Source organism: Medicago sativa, chromosome 7 (genome assembly GCF_051527215.1).
Source record: "Medicago sativa cultivar Bolivia chromosome 7, Bolivia_mono, whole genome shotgun sequence".
NCBI classification, from domain to species: Eukaryota; Viridiplantae; Streptophyta; class Magnoliopsida; order Fabales; family Fabaceae; genus Medicago; species Medicago sativa.
In genome coordinates, this window is record NC_140755.1 from 97,532,715 (window position 1) to 97,543,725 (window position 11,011).

At 37.5% G+C, this 11,011-nt stretch overlaps 1 non-coding gene across 1 annotated transcript; it reads left to right on the top strand.

Annotated features, from left to right (window-relative positions):
- The first annotated feature begins 3,159 nt into the window (after positions 1-3,159).
- On the top strand, positions 3,160-3,265 carry LOC146910872 (small nucleolar RNA R71). The gene has a single exon (XR_015020970.1). It is a non-coding gene; the product is annotated as a small nucleolar RNA R71 (small nucleolar RNA).
- Positions 3,266-11,011: the final 7,746 nt, after the last annotated feature.

Genomic DNA, 11,011 nt, shown 5'->3' on the forward strand with positions numbered 1-11,011 from the left:
CCTTGCAATAATCAAACCACGCTCTAGCATCTTCGGAAATGAACCGATTAACATTTGTTGGTGGGACGGCGGTTCGTTTGCGTTTGTTTTGGCTAGATGAAGGTTGGGTGGTTGTTTTCTTAGGTTTGGATTGTTGACGGGTCAAAGGTTTTGAGGATTGTTGTTGTTTGGGTGCCATTGATGAAAGTTGGATGATTTGGTGAAAAGGGTAGGATGAATTGGTTGGATTATGTGGATGAAGATGAAGGTTGTTGAATGAATTGATGTTGGGAAGTGTTAGGAAGATGAAAAATTGGTAGAAAAGGGATGAATTTCATGGTTAGGGTTTCTGGAGAAATTTGGGCAGAGTAACACTAGGAAAATGGTCGAGTGGGTTGTGCTTGCAACTGCTGGGTTTTTATAGAACCTGTTAGAATCGTACTGCGATTGGTAAATCGTAATACGATTGCAGTTTTGTAACGGTTATTTTTTCCAAATTCTCACTTGAATCGTATTGCGCTTATGCCTATCGTAGTACGATTTGTCTGAAACAGAGAGGGTGCAAAATTTTTCATCAATCGTATTACGATACCCCAATCGTAATACGATTTTGTCAGTTAAAGTCCAGGTGTTTGACTTCACCATCGTATCACGATTTTTACAATCGTAATGCGATGTGGTGAAGTCAGAACAAAAATATTTTAAAACTTGACTTTTTCCTGGACTTCCACAAGTGTTCTTTGAGAAGAGGATATTGTAACACAACATCAGTATTGTATTACAATCTTCCTGGCAGGGCTTTGCTCATTTTAAAATTTTTGAAAGAAGTTCCTCTGCCCGTTTTGTGTTTTTTGTAAAAGAAAAATTAAAAGATGAAAGCAATAAATAATACCTGAAATTAAATCAGTGGGTTGCCTCCCACCCAGCGCTTTTTTACCGTCACTAGCTTGACTGATGACGACCCCTAAGGATCATTTGACATATCTCCCTCTTTATTGCTTGGGAGTCCACCTTCATGGGTTAGTTTAAGCTTTTGTTCTTCACCCTTGAAGGTCTCTTGTGTACCAATTTTTCTCAGCTCCATAGTTTCATAAGAAGGCTTGTTCCTTACCACACCTTTGTCGTAGTACCTCCTAGCTCTTTCTATTGTATCAGAGAAAATTGAAAGCATACACCATTGAAAGGTAGCCGGCCCATTAAGCATTCCAAAGGGGATCTTCTTATAAGCAAATACACCACAAGGATCCGTGAAGGTAGTCTTAGGCCTCCTGTTCCAAGTCTCCAATCCCCCATACTTGTTGTCAATGATGTCTCCTGATGATTGTTGTTGCATAAGTTCTGTGCTTGCTTCTAGTTGCTTAACACACTCTTTCACCTTAACATCTTCAACCACTTCTTTACTGTCTATAGACTTATCAATTGCTCTTTCCATAGGTTGAATATATTGAGATTCAAGGGAGTTATCTTCTATTGTTTCTTCAACAAAGACAATCCGGCAACACTTAAGGTTCTCATCTTGGTGCTTCATTGCCTCAAAGATATTGAACACTACCTGCTCCTTATGGAATCTCAACATTAGCTCTCCTCTTTCAACATCAATCAAAGCACGACCAGTTGCAAGGAAAGGTCTTCCTAGAATGAGTGGCATTTCTTCATCTTCAGCCATATCTAAGATCACAAAATCTGCTGGAAACACTAAGTCATTAACCTTGACTAGCACATCTTCAAGCACACCGAACTGATAAGAGATTGACCGATCAGCTAAAGTAATGGTCATTCTTGTTGGTTTTGGTTCCCCACACTTAAGTTTCTTCATCATTGAAAGAGGCATCAAGTTGATACTTGCTCCCAAATCACATAAAGCTCTACCAATGTCTACCGGTCCTATGGAACAAGGGATAGTAAAAGCACCAGGATCCTTCAGCTTATGTGGTAACTTCTTTTGAAGAATAGCACTACAATTCTCTGAAAGTGCTATATTCTCATCATCCTTAGGCTTCCTTCTTTTAGTTACAAGTCCTTCATGAACTTAGCCTATAATGGCATTTGATCAAGAGCTTCACCGAAAGGAATATTCACCTGAAGTTGTGAGAAAAGTTGCATGAACTTCTTGAATTGACCTTCATCTTTTTCTTTCTTCTTGGCTAAGTGAGGGTATGGAAGCTTCACATATGATGGAACAACTTGTGGTTTATCTCCATCTTTCAAGATTTGACTCTTCGACTTCCTCAAGATTGAATCCTCATCAATTAACTTCTCACTTTTTTCTCCCTCTATTTTTTCTTCCTTTCATTTTCAACTACTTCATGATCACTTTCTTTTTCAACTACACCCTCATCATCCTTTTCAACTTCACCATCTTCCTCCTCCTCAACTACTACATCATCAACTTTCTTTGGAGCTTTTGGAACTAAAGGTGTCAAAACCTTTTTGCTCCTCAATTCAACAGCATTACAAGACTCATTCTTAGGGTTGTCTTTAGTGTTACCTGAGAACCCGCCTTTGTTTTGTTCAACCAATTGCTTAGCTAATTGCCCCAATTGAGTTTCAAGCATCTTCCTAAAAGCTTCATTGTTCTTTCTTTCAGCTTCTTGACTCTTCTTCATCTCTTCAAAGTTGCCTTGAGTCATTTTCATGAAGTTCATCATAGTTTCCTCAAGAGCTGATGGCTTTCTTTGTTGTTGTTGTGGAGGAGCAAGCATCTGAGAGTTCAAAGCGTTGTTATTTGAGTAACTGAGATTTGGATGCTTGTTGACACCTGAATTGTAATATTGGTTTTGTCTTTGATAGCCTCCCATGAAGTTAGCTTCCTCACTTGATCCTTCTGGAACACATTCACCGTTGGGATGTTCTTCACCACATATATCACATTTGATTGCAGCCACTTGTTGTTGCTTGTGAGCCAAAGTGAAGCCTTGAAACTCCTTAGTTAGAGCCTCGATTTGTTTGTTCATGGCTGCTTGGTTAGCAAGGATAGCAGTTTGTTCACTCACCCCAAACACTCCTCTTTCTTTCTTCTTCGCTTCAGCACGATACTCATTTCCAGCCATGTTTTCTATCAAAGCCTGGACTTCATGATCAGTTTTGCTCTTGAGACTACCTCCCGCGGAAGCATCTAAGAACATTCTAGTGTTTGGTGTTACCCCCTCAGTGAAGATTTGGAGGTATTGTTTCTCGGTGAACTCATGATTAGGGCATCTCTTAAGAAGCAAGTTGAATCGCTCCCAAGCATCATATAATGACTCACCTTCTCCTTGCTTGAAGTTAGAGATCTCCATCTTATTTTCCCAATATTTAGACATAGGGAAATATTTCTCCAAAAACTTCAGCTCTAACTCTTCCCATGTTTGGACAGTCCCGTTTGATATTGTTAGCAACCAATCTTTTGCTCTTCCCGTCAAGGTGAAAGGAAATAACCTTAGTTTCTTTTGTGCTTCAGTCACGGTGGCTGGTTGCACACAAAATTCACAAGTTTCAGCAAAGCGGCTCAAGTGTTCATGAGGACTCATAACTTCAGTCCCATCGAATTGCTTGTCCCTCAAACCGTTGAGGACAGTTGTCTTGATGTCGAAAGCGACGGGGTTAGCTGGTTGAAAAGTGTGGGTCAGTTGACCGCGATGAGTGGCTAACCCGTAGTCTCCTAGCTTAGGTCTCGGTGGTACAACTCATTCACCTTCCATAGTTTCAGATTCAGTTGGGAGTGGCTCCGGTATTTGTTCTCGAACACCCGGTGGAACGGAATGAGCTAACCTTTGCAACCGGACAGCTTTCCGGAGTGCTCTAGCAGTCCTTTCAATTTCTGGATTGAATTCGAGATCGTCGGCGCTCACTTTACCTCGCATAAACAGCAAAATACCTTAGTAGCACTGCACAACGCAAAGTAATGAAATGAATACTAAAACAGAAAATTAAACTGCAGAAATCCTAAATTATAACGTAATTGCCTTGTTGAAATAAATCAACAGTCCCCGGCAACGGCGCCAAAAACTTGATAGATGTTTGGAAAGTGCACCAAATACTATCGAAGTAGTAAAAATATCGATCCCACGAGGACTGTTTTTAACTTCAATAATTCAATCGCGATATAAAAATAGGATGTATAAAAGTTTATTTTAGTTTGTCACTAGGCAGTAGATTTGGTTTGATTTTATGAAATCAAATAAAAGAATTAGATTTGATTAAGAAAATATGAGAGAGATGAGATCAGGTCTTCGAATCCTCTATGTTCCCCTAATTGGTTACTGCACCTATTGTTACTAATAATCTTCTAGTTTCACGATAGTTAACAAATTAGCCCTAATCAATCCCTTGAGTTAGGACCCTCTTCTTAAACTACAGCCCCTAATTCCTTAGGTGGTCTAATAATCCTTGAAGGTTTTATGAACGTTAACCTAATATCACTAACAAACGATTATCCATTCTTAGACTAACCATGTTTATTATAACAATTCAATTAGGTCTAAGTCGAAAGCTATGGTCAGTAGTCATTCGTTCTCACAAAATCAGGTTTATATTTGATCAGGATACAAAAAGCATTAAGAACAATTGAATTGAATAAAGACTAGAAATTCATTAATAAACAATAGAGTTTCACAGCAACATATGATCAATTAGGGTTACATAGGTTCATCTCCGACCTAATCTCTAAGAGATTTAGCTACTTGATGAAAGACTTTTACGTGGGTTTATTTATATTGTTTGTACATGTCATCTCATATAACTATTTTATACGTGAGTATAATATAGGATCGTTTCCATAGGGAGTTACGTTTAATCATGAGTATTTTCACAATAATTCATATTAAGAGTTTGGGTATAAATTGTTTGTTTAATTAATTCTAGTTGACAATAAAATAAATATGATAAGAGATAGAGTAATTCCACTTGAGGTCAGAGACATCAACCAAGTGTAATAACTTACCATCTCTAAATCAATTAACAGATAATAAAATAAAAACGAGAAGAGATAGAGTAATTCCGCTTGAGGTCAGAGACATCAACCAAGCGTAACAACTGAAATCTCTCGATCAATTAACAGATTCTAGCTTTATAACCAATATTATCACAATCATTTCTACAATATCCTTCGTGTCCAAAGTGATATTGTTATTTCTAAAGTATAGTTTAAACAATCGTGTCCAAATCCTTTAAACAATAATGAAGTCGATTGGATAACTTAATCGACCGTGTCCAGCCTTATTAAACGTCCAAAAGCATTAAGTTCTTGATTAAAAGTGATTATCAAAGATTTACAAACTTGTCAAGAATGATATAATTTAAGATAGATTGTTATTCTAGTTATAAATTCAAGAGTTTGTGTCCAAATCATCTTGAATCTTATTGAAAATATTATGAACAAGAATAACAACAATATTGAATTATTAAGCTAGAACCTTATATATTAAAAGATCAAAAGATTACATAATAGCTTGTTTGATTACCTCAATACTACAAGAGTAGATGATAGTTACACATAGACATGTAAGCTATGCAAAGGATGAAGGAAAGATGGAGATTCCATGCAAAGATCCTTGATGTCTCAATGAATCTAAGATTGAATCTACTCCTAAATCACTTGCTTTGTTTTTCTCTCAAGGAATATCTCTAACCTCTCTCTTAACATGTAAATAAAATATCTAAAGGAATGATAAGGATGATGGTAAAAGAGAGGTGAAGTGGCTATTTAAATAGGCAAGATTTTGCACTCACGCTATTAGCGCAATTTACGCTATTAGCGTGGCTTGGCGGTTTAAGTTTGTGGCCAATGAGATTGTGCCACGTTACCCCTTGCCTGTCTTTGCTCTAGTTACGCCAATAGCGTAGTTTCTTGGAGAATATACGCTAATAGCGTATTCTACGCTAATAGCGTAGTTCTTTAAATTCAGCTTCTGCTTCTACGCTCCAGACACGCTATTAGCGTAGCTCTCTGGAGCTAATACGCTAATAGTGTATATCACGCTAATAGCGTGATTCCTTGACTTTTGACAGTTCTTGCTCCTTGCTTGTATTTTCCTGTATGATAAAGAGATATTTAGGTTCAAAAGCATAAATGACATAATTGCATAATATTAGAGTTTTTCCATGGGTTATCTTGTAAAACAAGTCACTAAAATGTCTAAACTAACATATGCAATATATCACTTTTGAACACTTATCAAACTCTCCCCAACTTGGCTTTTTGTTTGTCCTCAAACAAATCAATCAAAAGGAAATTTACAAGGCTTTGAACAAGGTTTTCAACATTGTCTCAATCTTTCAAAACAAAATTTTCAAATGGTGATTCAAATATGATTACACGGGCAAGCATGAAGTCCTCCGCTATTCTAAGTGCAAACTATGAAAGTGAAACATGTTCTAAGCACAAACTATGCATCATAAAATTCAAAACATAAACATAACTATATCATGAACCATACCTAACACACTTCTTTACAAGTAGATAACAATTGAAAACAAATGAAAGAGGGTTATGAACACACATCCAGCAATCAAGTTAACATTCCAATCAAGTTATGTGTCCATCCAAATTTTATTTCTAAAAGGCATAAAAACATGGATCAAAAGGTCTTTAAAGGTTTTAACTTGGCTTGGCTACAAAAGAAATGTCATATGTGGGGAAATTGAAATCAAAAAGCCTATCAAAGAGGATCATTTCTTGTATCAATCATTAAAAATTCACAACCTTTCCTACCAATCATTTCAAACCCTTGGTGTTTACACATGATACACTTTGATCTTGAAAACTTATTCTATTTTTGGATTTTTCTTTCTTTTTCTTTTTGTATTTACAACACCACGTTGTTTTGATCAAAAATAAAATTACACCATTGTACTTGACATAGAATTTATATCTACTTTCTCTCCCCAACTTGAATCAACAAAAACCCTATTTGAATGTTCCCTTATTCTAAGGCAAAAGGGACGAATTAACAATGAAAGTTTAGGGTTCAACAATTAAAACATATCAGAGTCCTAAAGTGCGTCAAAGATGAACTGAATTTTGAAAAATTTAAAGGCAACTTCATCAAGCATTGTGCTTATGAATTGACAGTTCATAATTGATGACTCCGATTCTTTTGGCTCAAGTGGGTTAGCAAGTACTCGCTCTTCTCACAAGGTAGGCTATTTGTGATCAAGTAAGTTTTCACTCAAAAACAAAAATATGCCTTGATCACTTCCATGTCTTCACACAATTTAAAACAAATATTGGATTTAAAATAACATAATTGAGTTAAACAATGAATACCAGTCTCCTTGCATATAGTACAATACACTTGAGGTTTCCTCACATTTAAACTAAGTACTAAGTGGTTCACAAATATTTATGTTTATGACAAGAATTAGATGAGAAATATTTTGTGCAAAATACAAGTTTCCATTTCAAAGTAAAAACCTAGAATAACAGTAAACCAGTACCTTGGCTTTGCGCTTTCTCACAATTAATATCATTATCACTCACCTGTTTGTATGCTCATTATTTGGCTCTTTTGAGCACTTCATCTTTAATGTTCATGAGCAAATTTTCTTTCAACAGACACAAGCAAGATTCAAACAAATTTTTTTATCCAAAGCATAAGTTAAAAACCAACAAACTAAATTATTTAACCACAATAATATAAAGTACCAAAGTAACAAATCAAGCACTAAAAACCACAGTGCTTGAGGAGTACAAAATACAACGAGATTAAAAGAAGTTTTAACATGAATTAAAAACAAAAAGTTCGAAAGTAGAAATGAAAACATAAAAATAAAACCCATAGGATGATCACTGATCATCATCCTCTGTATCCTCAGCCTCATCCATGTCCAAATCCACATCTGCATCATCACCTTCAGCAGCATCAGGTGTAGCCTCATCATCATCCTGAGCATCTGCCACCCCCACATAAGGACCTGACCTTCCCTCAGGCCAGTGAACATAGCTCTGGTACTGGTCGGGTGTCATAACCGGGTAATCAGCATTTCCCGGATACATGTGAGCATTTTAAAGGTCCTGATGAATGCCGACGTTGCTTCTATAAATTGCTTCATTTTGATTCATGATGAAGTTGTATTGGTCCCGCACATATTGGTTGTGCATCTGCTGCTCCAGCATGAAGGTCTGCAAACCTGAAAAATCAAAGGAACCAGCTCCCTCAGATGGGCCACCCTCATCATCAGAAAAGTGATACTGGGCTGCCCTCTGCTCTCTCTTCTCCCAAGTAGCAATGGAAGTGTCATTGATGGTGCTCTCAATATCTTCGTCAAAGGGCCCAGAAATGGTCACACCATTGGCCCTTAACAAACCCATAATAAACCCAGGATAGAACAAAGCAATCTTCTTGGCACCTGTAGCACATTTGACAGCCACCTTCTTCAATTCATTGGCTATGATCCTAGCAATGTCTACCTGCACTCCTTTCAGGATACACCAAATAAGTGGGATTACAGCCTTTGGGGCATCAGAAGTGTGGGCTCTGGGTAAGGCATTATGGACTAGAAATTGAAAAACTAAACATGCTTCTGCGGTCATCTCTTTGGTTAAGGGATGTCTGACATCTCCATTGTTCTTCCTCACAAAGTATCTACCTTTGAGCATAATATCCCTTTCTATCTGCTCATACTTCCAGCTTCCTAGAGCATTTCTCTTAGCATAAGTACACAGGGGTGGTATGGTTGGATCAGGAGATGGTTCAAGGTCACAAGCATTGTCGAGGAAAGCATTAATCGAATCCCTATCAAAAGGGATTTGCTTCCCTCTCACATGGGAAGTCCAGGAAAAGGTTTCTTCAATGGTGGCTGGTGAGACATCAGGGACAGCATTACAGTAAAACTCTCTCACTAAATCAGTGTTAATTTCGGTTTCAGGAAAGAGGAGCTTATTCCATTTGCGCTTGGTCAAAATGCGCAACATATGATTGTTTGGGCCAACGGGGTTGATGTCGAAGGTTTTCTCATGCCAGGTTTTATATTGGGCCATCTTTTTGAACCTAGCATTGTGTGCTGGTGTTGGAAATCGGTTAGGTATAACGGGTGCAGCAGAGGTGGAGGCACCTTTGCCTCTAAGACGTTTGGTTCCGGTGAGTTTTTCTTGGTTTTTGGGTGCCATCTGCAAAACAACCAGGAAATACCAACATTTTGAATAGAAAGAATTAGTAAACAATGTACTTGGCATTAAAACAATCAAAAATTTCTAAAATCTGGGTAAGTTTTGAAGACACACGCTATTAGCGTGATCTGCGCTAATAGCGTAAATTTCTGGGAAATTTCGCTATTAGCGTGGACTGCGCTATTAGCGTGGACTGCGCTATTAACGTAGTTCTTCGTTTCAGAATTTTTCCAGATTTTCAAAATCTTTGTTCCTGCAATTTCACAGCAAAATCCAGCATTTTTCAACCCTAGTTTCAATCTATGTCTCAACAACACAAAAGAATCATGAAAAGGAACCAAAAACACAACTTTTGTTCATAATCATTTAAAACCCTTTTTTTCAAACAATTTTCAAAATGGGTCAAAATCCAAAAGTGAATTGTTATGACAAACAAGTTGTGATTCTAGTTGATTTTCATCATTATAATCCTATACAAATCAGTCTCTAACCACAAGAATTCATCTAATCCCTAACCTAGCCATTTCTAAAAAATGAATAAAAACATGATTTTTATCAATTGAAGGACAAGAAATGGAAAGGAATCAAACCTGTTAAATCAGTGAGAATTAATGCAAATGTAAGATGAAAGATGCAAGATTGAATGCTTGATTTGAATTGAAGGTTGGGTTTGATTGTTTTAGGGTTATGGAGAAAGAGAGAAGTTTTGAGTGTGTGTGTGTGTGTGTGAGAAAGATAAAGAAACCGTAAAAGGGGAAAAATGGGGGGTTTTGAGAAGTTATGGGGAGTTAATCCCCTGGGCCCACAAAATTTTTTTACCTACGCCAGAATTGCGCTATTAGCGTAGCTCTCTGGAGCTTTCACGCTAAGAGCTCAAAATACGCTAATGGCGCAGAGCTTCAGTGCCAGTTTTTCAAAATTGTTTCATTTCAACTTTTAGTGCTAATGAACTACTTCTACATGCAATAAACATATAAATACTTACAAAACTGGGTGTGCCTCCCAGCAAGAGCTTGTTTTACGTCATGAGCTCGACGCATTTATCTTTTTAGAAATCATGGTTCGATTAGTGAAATCGTTGAATAACACCGATCAATTTCACCGCCGAAGTAGGGCTTAAGTCTCTGCCCATTCACCGTCCAGCTAGCTTTTGTAACTGGATCCTCTAATTCAATAGCTCCATATGGTTTCACCTCTTTAACCATGAAAGGTCCGGACCATTTTGACTTTAATTTGCCCAGAAAAAGTTTGAGTCTTGAATTGAAAAGCAATACCAATTGTCCTGGCATGAATTGCCTTTGGATGATCTTCTTATCATGGTATTTCTTGAGCCTTTCTTTGTAGAGTTTTGAAGATTCATAAGCTTGATTTCTCATTTCTTCAAGCTCATGCATTTGAATTTTCCGTCTTTCACCGGCCTTCTCTTGATCGAAATTTAGGAACTTGAGTGCCCAAAATGCTTTATGTTCAAGCTCGACCGGTAAGTGACAAGATTTACCATAGACTATTTGGAATGGAGTGAGACCTATAGGAGACTTGTAAGCAGTCCTATATGCCCACAAAGCTTCATCAAGTTTAGCCGACCAATCCTTCCGAGATGTAGAGACCGTCTTCTCAAGTATTCTTTTGATTTCTCGGTTGGAAACTTCAGCTTGTCCATTTGTTTGCGGATGATAAGGTGATGCCACCTTGTGCTTTACTCCATAATGATCTAAGGCTTTGGCAAGTTGTGCGTTGCAAAAGTGTGAACCTCCATCACTAATGAGAACTCTTGGTGTACCAAATCGGGTGAAAATATTCTTTTTTAGAAACTTCACTACCGTCTTGCTATCGGCTTTTGGCGATGCTACGGCTTCCACCCACTTTGATACGTAATCAACAGCTACCAAGATGTATTCATTAGAGAATGATGAAGGCAAAGGGCCAACAAAATCTATGCCCCAA